Genomic DNA, 9,953 nt, shown 5'->3' with positions numbered 1-9,953 from the left:
TCCCGGTGGGGGAGCACTTCACACCTAGAGGGTCAGGCTTGAGGGAGCTTGGGAATGACCCCACCTCCCTCAGCACTACCATCTCAGGGGACGACTCTCTGAAGGAAAGAATGGAGACTGTTCTCCAGGGCAGGAGAGGCACTGGCCACCAGCTCTACCAATTTTGCAGCATTGTCCCCAGGCTGGGTCCATCTTCCCCCAAAGGGCCAGCCTTGGGGGGTTAGGGCTCTGTCTGGATTTTTCTGCCCCACACCCAGGCTTTAGGTGATGAGCAAAGGTTGCCAATAGGTCATGGAAGGATTTAAAGTGAGTAGCCAATCCCATCTCTGCCTGGAGACACGGTGGGAATGGGGAAGGTGGCCCCCCGCCTCTGGCCTGCACCCTCTGGGGTCTCTGGTTTGTTGTGTTATAGCATATAAATATGGAAAATGTCACGTTTAGTCACCTTGGAGCCCACTCGCCAGGTCCTACAGTTTTAACCCTGTCCCTTCTCCTAAGCAAAGAAAACAACAGTATCACCTGTTCACCTATTGTAGAGTAACCCTGTGACTAAATATTACCACAGTGCAATGTTCTGTGCTATTTTGAACAATTAATTTTTTTTTTTTTGGAAAAAAAAAAACAGTTGTTAAGGCTGGTATCAAGCTTGCCATCCTGCCTCTGCCTCCAAAGTAACTGGGATTGTAGGTGTGTATCACCGTGCCCAGCTTATAGACATTTTTAATGATTTTTTAAGTTACTCTTATACTTTCTGATAATTAACTGGACATATTTGGCCCTTTTTTGAAATGAGTTTTAGTATCTTTCCTACTAATTTAAACAAACTCTTACCTGGGTCAATATGTGTGACGGTGTGCCCAGGCCTGTCCACTGGCCTTGGGAATCATTGAGTTAGTCATGGTGAGGGGCCACTGCCTTATTCCAAAAAGCTCCACTGCTAATCTCAAATCAAAGATCTGATATCTTGTCCATAACTAGACCTACCACACAGATGGTTGTGAAACAGGAATGCCTTTTTCAAATTGTGAATAAACAAAGTTATAATTTGTTTAAAGTGCTATCTGGCCAGGTGCGGTGGCACACTCCTGTAATATCAGCAATTTAGGAGACTGAGGCAGGAAATGGCAAGTTTGAAACCAGCCTCAGCAACAGAGCGAGGCCCTAAGCAACTTAGTGAGACTCTCTCAAAATAAAAAATAAAAAGGGCTGGGGATGTGGCTCAGTGTGCTTAAGTGCCCCTGGGTTCGATCCCTATCACCAAAATAAATAAATAAGTAAATAAAGTTAAAGTGCTATCTGCTTATATGGCTGACCATGTTAAATCAGAAGGCATCAATAACATAGATCTATGCAGTGATTTAACAAGTCCATTTTATTTATATGATGGAATTATAAATGACTTAATAACCTTGGAAAACGACAGAATCCCAAAGCTACTGTATTATAATTTTGACAGATTTAATGTCAATGAGGTGTTTTGGGGACATTTATTGTGATAAACCTAGGCTAAATGTCATAAGTGGGCATTCTCAGCTCTTCTACACAGATGGCAGGTTACCTGGTCGCCTGGAGAGCCACTGTAAGGTCTTGGGATAGCACATGTGAATTATAAATGAAGGTACTGACCTCTGTAAAAATCTTTATTATGAAGAGGAGACTTTTAAAACAGATAAAATGGTATGGTGTTGTTTAGGCACTCATTCAGAGGCTCTAAAACTGGTGTTTAAAAGAGGCTGAGGATAAGCCACAGACTTGAGAAATGGGGCCACGTTTACTGGCCAGCTCCCAAGAGCTATTGAGTTGTTGGGGTGAGTTCTCCAGTTTCCTTGTGTGAGCTTGCTTTGTTAGCTAAGCACCCCACAGAAGATGCCCGGTATTTCCTGTCCCCTTTCCTGATCTGCCCTTCATCAGACTCTTTGGGCAGCTGCATGCCAGCCGTGTAATAACTTGGTCTATCTTACCATTTTCTCCCTTCCTGAAAGCCACTCTTTTTCGCTGGGGCTAAAAACTTTGGGGTCATCCCCGATTCCTTTTCTCTCTCATTCCACATCAACACCACCACCATGCCCCAGAAAGGCCACCATGCCCAGAAAGGCCACCATGCCCCAGAAAGGCCTGCTGCGTGGCACCTCCTCTCCTCTCTCCACTGTTATCCCCTGTCTGGGCCTACACTCATCCTTTCTGCAGAAACTGGCTCCTAACTGGATTTCCTTTGTCCACTCAGGCCCCTGCAACCCACTTGCCACTCTATGGACAGCCAGAACTCTTCTCCCATGTACAAGTTACATAGTGTTTGAAAGGAACTTTCACCCAGGGCTTTCCCACACGCTGAAGATAAAGACTCTCCACGGCATGTGGGATCCTCCCACCACCTACTTTGCTCTGAGCCCCTGCTGTCCATAACCCGGGCCCTCAAACTTCTACTTCTTCCTTGGAACCTTCTTTCACCAGGAATTTGCAGACGCCCTTCCTACATTTAGGGTTCTGCTCCAATGTCACCTCTGATGTTCTCACCATCTTGTCTCAAACAGCAACTCCATCCTCAATGCTCTCCTCTCTGATTTGCCTGTCCTCCTAGAGATGGTCACCTCTGACATTAGAACGAGCAGCGTCGTTTATGTGTTTTCACTATCTGTGTGTCGCCTCCACACCTCCATCTTGTTCACTGTTGTATCCCAGGGTCAGTATCTGCCAGGTAAATTTGCTCACCAAGTTCAGGACTAGTGGAATGAGTGAAGTTTTGAAAGTACCTTTATGTTTTCTATTTTTAAATCTGAGCAAATAGAGACTGTATCAGCAGTGGAGTGACCTGGGTGATAAGATGAGTGATAAGAGAACTTCATTTCAAAGAACAACATCCAAATATGGAATGTCAGGGGCAGTATGTAGGAGGGGAGATTAAGCAAGACCGCAGAGTTCAAGTGAGTGGGTGATGAGAGAAAATAAGTCAATTTGGAGAACTTTAAAATTATGAATTGAGCCTTAAATTTCACACTTAAGTGATGCCAGAGAAATGAAGCAGACTTAGTGATTTAGATCATTTTGTTGATGTTGTTGCCATTGTGGTTAATTTTTAGCAAGAACATTTGTTAAGTACTTCATTGGTACACAGTATTTTTCTGGAGAGCTACAAAAAACAACTCACACCAATGTATTCAGTGTAACAGCAGAACAAAGTGGAACTATGAAATTGAGGTAGCATTGGAAAAAAATAAATCAAATAAATACAGCAAAAGATAGAAACAAAACTAAAAAGCAAGATATACAGAAAACATGAAGATATTAAAAATTAGGCCAGCAATATCAAGGTCATTAATATTTTAAACAAATTAAATATTATTAAAATACGAAGAATTGCATTAAAAATGTCGTAAGCTTTTTAAAAGATATATACCTAAATAGAAAACAAAACTACTAAAAATTAGATAAGCGATTTAAGAACATTAAAATTTTAGATAGATTAAATTTAGACTAATTTCTATTAAAATACAACGAATGCTAGAATACATTTAAAAAGTTTTACTTGAAGTGTATCTCAAACTTTTGCAGGAGGGCTGAAAGCACAGGATAGTCAGAGATGGAAAATAAAGCAAGAAGGAATATTAATGGAACCAAACTAGGAGGCTATTTATTAGGAATAGGATCATAATGACTATGAATTGAGCAGCACAGCTTTAAAATCAAAGTAAAAACAGAAATAGCAGAACTCGAGAAGGCAATGACAATAGTGATAAACATTCAATTTCCTTAAAATGCAAAGAACAAGTAAGTAAAGGGAAAAGTCAACTATTTGTATCAATGAATAAAATTGATATATCAATAAAATTGAAAATACACACGATTGTTTAAAAATTATTTTTTAGGAATGGATTAATAAAAGTCAATAAGTATAGGAAAAAAAAACCTGAAAGAATCATAGATTTATACCCAAATACCCCAAGCCAATTTCTTGTTATAATGAGTAAAGCCCATAAAATCCTCCAAAAAGTTTTTTTGTTATTCTTTTCTTGTCTTTTTTTTTGGTACTGTGGACTGAATCCAGGGGCATTCTACCACTGAGCTACATCTCTAGTTCTTTTTAATTTTTATTTTGAGACAGGGTCTCTCTAAATTACTTAGGGCCTCACTAAGTTGCTGAGGCTGGCTTGGCTTTGAACTGGACAGTCTCCTGTCTCAGCCTCCCGAGTCACTGGGATCACAACTGTGCACCACTTTGCAGGGCTGGCTTCTTTTAAATGAAACTTTGGCATGGTCTCTGCCATGCAGTCTTTTTGTTTTGTTGTTGTTATTCAAATGTTTCAGAGAATAAAGAAAAAGCAGAAGATTTCAATTTATTCTATAAGGTTAGCATAACCATAACAACAAGACTAGAAAAAGATAAAATAAAAGGAATAATAATAAATACAGATGCAGAAATAACAAGTAAAACATTAGAAAATCAAATATTCAGTCAATTAAAAATTAATATGCAGGGAGACATAAAATTGTGAAATTTATTCCCAATGTAGTTCACTGTATTAATAGGTAAAAGCAGAGAACCAAGATTATTTCAATAGATGCAAAAAGCTAGTCTGAAAAACATAGTAACTACAGACAGAAGGAAACTTGGTGAAGAAGTCACCAGCAAGCACCATGCTTGCAGGGAGGGAGACAAGCCGCTCTCCACTGGGGGAGCAAGTCACCACTGCTGGTCAGCACTTCACGGTGGGTCCAGCCAGCATAGCAACGTAAGGAAAGCAAACTAAATCTATAGAGGGAAGGGACAAGTATCAGTGTTTCAGATGACGTGGTGGTTACTTGAGAAATTATGAGACTCAAAGAAACTGAAAAAGAGTCACACAAAAAAAGCATACAGGGCTTGGGACTGTGGCTCAGTAGCAGAGCGCTTGCCCAGCACATGTGAAGCACTGGGTTCCATCCTCAGCCCCACATAAAAAAATAAATTAAATAAAGGCATTATGTTCATCTACAACTAAAACAAATTTTAAGAAAGCACACAGTAGTATAAGCAGTTACAAGTAAAACACAAATATTGATAACACTGGTAATAATAGTAAGAGAATTTAATGGAAACAAGGATTCTTTTCAAACTCAAAAAACTTAATACCCCAAAACCAAATAAGAAATCAACAAATGTGCAAATAATTTAAACTGACATTTCTCAAGAGAAGAAATACAGACAGCCAATAAATACATCAAGAAATATTCAACATTTTTATCCATCAGGGAATGTAAATCAAAACTATACTGAGATTACATAGCATCCTTCCACTTAGAACAGCTATCATGAAGAATGCAATTTTTAATAAATGCTGTCACAAGTGTTGGGAAGGGAACTCATACACTGTGGGTGGGACTGTAAATTAGCACAAGCACTGTGAAGATCAATATGGAGGGTCCTCAAAGGGCCAGGCATGGAACACTATATGACCCAGGTGTACCACTCCTTGGTATTTTTCCGACAGAACTAAAATCAGCATGCTATAGTGACACATGCATACCCGTGTTTATAGCAGCACAATTCACAAAAGCCAAGTTATGGAGCCAGTTGAGATGTCCACCAACAAATGAATTAATTAGGAAAATGTGGTATAATATGCATAATAAAGTTTTACTTAGCTATAAAGAATGAAATTATGGCATTTGCTGGTAAGTGGATGGAACTGAAGAACATCATGCTAACTGAAATAAGCCAGACTCGGAAAGTCAAGGGTCAAATGTTTTTTCTCATACATGGAAGCTAGAGAGAGAGAGAGAGGAAAAGGGATTTCATGAAAACAGAAGGAAGAACAACAGAGTAGAGGAAAGAAATTGAGAAGGAGGGAGGAGAAGAAGGCATGGAGAAGTACTCAGGAACGAGATCTACCAAATTATGCTTCGTCAAGTATGAATATACCACAATGAATCCAGTATGTATATGTGTGTGTGTGTGTGTAATGTGCTGATTAAAATAAAGATAATAGAATGCATATCGGTAGAGCAAGCAGATCAGGAGGAGGGACAGGAGAGGAAAATGGAAAGTTCTAGAGAATGAGACTGGATGAAATTATGTACTATGTCTATACACATATGGCATAATTAATCTCCTTATTAAGTATAATTATAATGCACCAATAAAAAATTTTAAATGCAAAAACAAAATAAAGAGCCGATAAAATATTTAGGAGTAAGCATGCCAATAAATGTGTTGTTTTTCCTATAAAGAACTCTTTAACACTCCAAAACATGAATACATGAATAAGTGCAAACTTGTTCTGAGGAAAACTGATTCTTATGAAAATACCAATTCTTTCCAAATTGATCCATAAACTCAATGTAATTTATTTATTATTATTTTATAGTATTGAGGATTGAACCCAGAGGCGCTCATACACTGAGCCACACCCCAAGCCCTTTTTTATTTTTTATTTTAGAGACAGGATCTCAGTGAGTCACTTAGGACCTCACTAGGTCACTGAGGCTGGCTTTGAACTTGCAATCCTCCTGCCTCAGCCTCCTGAGCTGCAGATGTGCACCACCGCACCCAGCTAACTCAATGTAATTTAAATACCAACTGAATTTTATTGGTATCTTTATAAGTTGATTCAAAGTTTATTTGGAATAATAGAATGTGGGGGAAGAGCCAGGTGCATTTTTAAAAAGAAGAATGACAGCCGGGCACGGTGGCACACCCCTATAATCGCAGCACCTCGGGAGGCTGAGACAGGAGGATCACAAGTTCAAAGCTAGCCTCCGCAACAACAAGGCACTCAGTGACTCAAAGAGACCTTGTCTCTAAATAAAATACAAAACAACAAGGCACTCAGTAACTCAAAGAGACCTTGTCTCTAAATAAAATACAAAATAGGGCTGGGGATGAGGCTCAGTGGGCTGGGGATGAGGCTCAGTGGTGAGTGCTCTGGAGTTCAATCCCTAGTACCAAAAAAAAAAAAAAAAAAAAAATTACAGAGGGGTAACTGGTCCTCTGTATTGGAATGAAAAAAAAAAAAACAAACCCAAATTCTAGAAACAAATCAGTTCATAGTGGGACTTCTCTTTAAAAAGATTTTCCCTTTTTTTTAAATTTATTTTTTAGTTGTAGCTGGACACAATATGTTTATTTAACTTATTTATTGTTTTATGTGGTACTGTTAAAGCTGAACTGCATCAGGACTGCACCAATCCATAAATAAAATAAAATACAAAAAATTCTCTCTCTCTCTCTAAAATAAATAAATATATATATTTATTTTAGTTGTAAATGGACCTTTATTTTATTTATATGTGGTACTGAGACTCGAACCCAGGGCCTCACACATGCTAGGAAAGTGTTCTACCACTGAGCCACAACCCCAGCCCCAAGGGGAAAATGTTTTGAAGTTAATGTTTGAGTCTCCAGATCCAGTTGCACCTGAATTTAGATCTACGCCTGGGCTTCCAAACATGAGTTAAGCTTAAGGAAAAACATGAGTTCCCATTTTTCCTTAAGCTAATGTGAACGGGTTATCTGACTCTTAGGACCACAATGTCCTGAATAGACTGATACAATACTCTTAGTATGTAAGGCTCCACCTTCAAATTAATGAGAAGAAACACAAATCAATATAGTACAATGGACAAAACCTGTGATTAGAAACCCAAGGAAGAAATACAAATGCAGGATGGTTCTGGAGCTCTGATCCAGGGGCTCCAAGCTCTCTGCAGTGGAGGCCCGGTGCTGTTTTTATCTGTGCCTCCTGAGGTCTCCCTACTGCTAAGATAGTTAGGGTCTAGAAAATGTCTGGTGCACGGATGGCTTTTCTTATGATAGCTTCTACCTTATTATATGGACATCTTGTCTGGCTCTCTGAAATAACCTTCCTTAAATATACAGTCGGGGAAAAGGAGAAGTCACTAATAGTGTATGTTCCTGAAATATCAAGGACCTGGCAGAGGGCTCCCCTGTTGCTTGGCTTCAGCGCACGCTGCCCAGGTGTGGTCCTGAGTGTGCTACAGCAGGGGACAGGTCATTAGCTGGCTCTTCTGTCTTTACGGCCCTCCCACGTGGCCTGCCACAGAACCTGTAATGAAGCTACCGGCTTCTCCAGGCACGGTTTTCCTTCCTTAATGCATGACTTCTCTGGAACAGAATCAATCAAAGTTCTACTTTATTCCATCTTTACAAATTGGCTGTGGGATGGTGCTTTCTCGGTGTTGAAGACAAGTCCCTGATGATGTAGAGCCGAGGAAGTGTGGCAGCCCTGCGCCTGTGGCACAGACGGGGACTGTGACAAGTCAGTGTGAGTGTGCAAGAACCCACCTGTGCTCAGCACTGTGGAGGACTCAAGATGAAGAAGGAAGATTCTCATTGTTCCCCAAAGTTTTCGGTTTAGTTTGGGAGGCACGGTCGGGAGGGAAGCAATGGCAGCCAGCGCTGCACCACCGAGGGGCTGGGGTTGAAGAGTGGACAGCACAGAGCTTATTTTGGAAGTGATCAGAGCACAGCATATTTGGATACTTGTTCCTCTGAGACAGGAAGGGAGAAATTTAAGGTCAGTGGAGATATACAGTCAGCCCTCCATATCCTGGGATTCCATGTCTCTGAGTTCAGTCAACTGCAGATCAAAAATATTCAGAAAAAAATTGTGTCTACTGAACAGGTCTGAACTTTTCATTGTCATTGTTGCCTAAACAGTACAGTATGACATTATTCACATAGCATTTACTTTGTATTGAATATTATAATTAATCAAAAAGTATTCAGATGTGCCTGGAGCCTGGCATGGTGGCCACACCAGTGATCCCATCAACTAGGGAAGCTGAGTCAGGAGGGTCTCCCTTTCCAAGCCAGCCTGGGCAACCTAGTGACACCCTGTCTCAAAAAATAAAAAAATAGCTGGGTGTGGTGGCGCATGCCTATAATCCCAGCAACTTGGGAGGCTGAGGCAGGAAGATTTGAGTCCAAAGCAGCCTTAGCAACTTAGCAAGGCAACAAGCAACTCAGTGAGACCCTGTCTCTAAATAAAATATAAAATAAAGCTGGGGATGTGGCTCCATGGTAAAGCAATCCCGGGTTTAATCTCTAGTACCTAATTAATTAATTAAAAAGTAAACCAGGTGCAGTGGCACATGCCTGTAATCCCAGTGTCTTGGGAGGCTGAGGCAGGAGGATCACAAGTTCAAATCAGCCTCAGAAAAAGCAAGGTGCTAAGCAACTCAGTGAGATCCTGTTTCTAAATAAAATACAAAAATGGGCTGTGGACATGGATCAGTGGGTAAGTGCCCCTGAGTTCAATCCTTGATACCAAAAAAAAAAAAAAAAGTACCTAGGAGGATATGCAGCATAGGTTATATGTAAACACTACACTATTCTATACCAGGGACTTGAGCATCTTCAGATTTTGGTACAAATCCCCCTGAAGATACCAAAGGACCAACTCTGTATGTTTGTAGGACACTGATGCTGATCTGTGTATATTGCAGATTCACATTATCTTTTGAAGCATGTGATGAGATGGATGGAGTAATAATCCATTAGCAAGAAATACCTGCAATGTGTAGTTCTGCTAAAAACTAATCAGGGCTCCCTGTAAAACTTTTATTCCAGGCCCGAGTTAAAAAAGTCACACAGAGCAACGGGGAAACAGAAAACATACAGGACAAGTTAGAGCAGGCTACTACTGATTAAACTTGGGATATTTTCAGCATTAGAAAAGCAGGGGCTGGGGATGCGGCTCAAGTGGTATCGCGCTCCCCTGGCATGCGTGCGGCCCGGGTTCGATCCTCAGCACCACATACAAAGAAGTTGTGTTCGCCGAAAACTAAAAAAAAATAAATATTAAAATTCTCTCTCTCTCTGTCTCTCTCTGTATCTCTCTCTCTCTCTCTCTCTTTAAAAAAAAAAGAAAAGCAATACTGCAATAGATAGAAACACATCAATCAGAAAAAAAATCTATGAGCTCATAATGGTACTCCAAAAGTTGTTTTCAGTGTTA

Source organism: Marmota marmota, unplaced genomic scaffold (genome assembly GCF_001458135.2).
Source record: "Marmota marmota marmota unplaced genomic scaffold, marMar, whole genome shotgun sequence".
NCBI lineage: Eukaryota > Metazoa > Chordata > Mammalia > Rodentia > Sciuridae > Marmota > Marmota marmota.
This window is presented reverse-complemented; position numbering follows the sequence as displayed.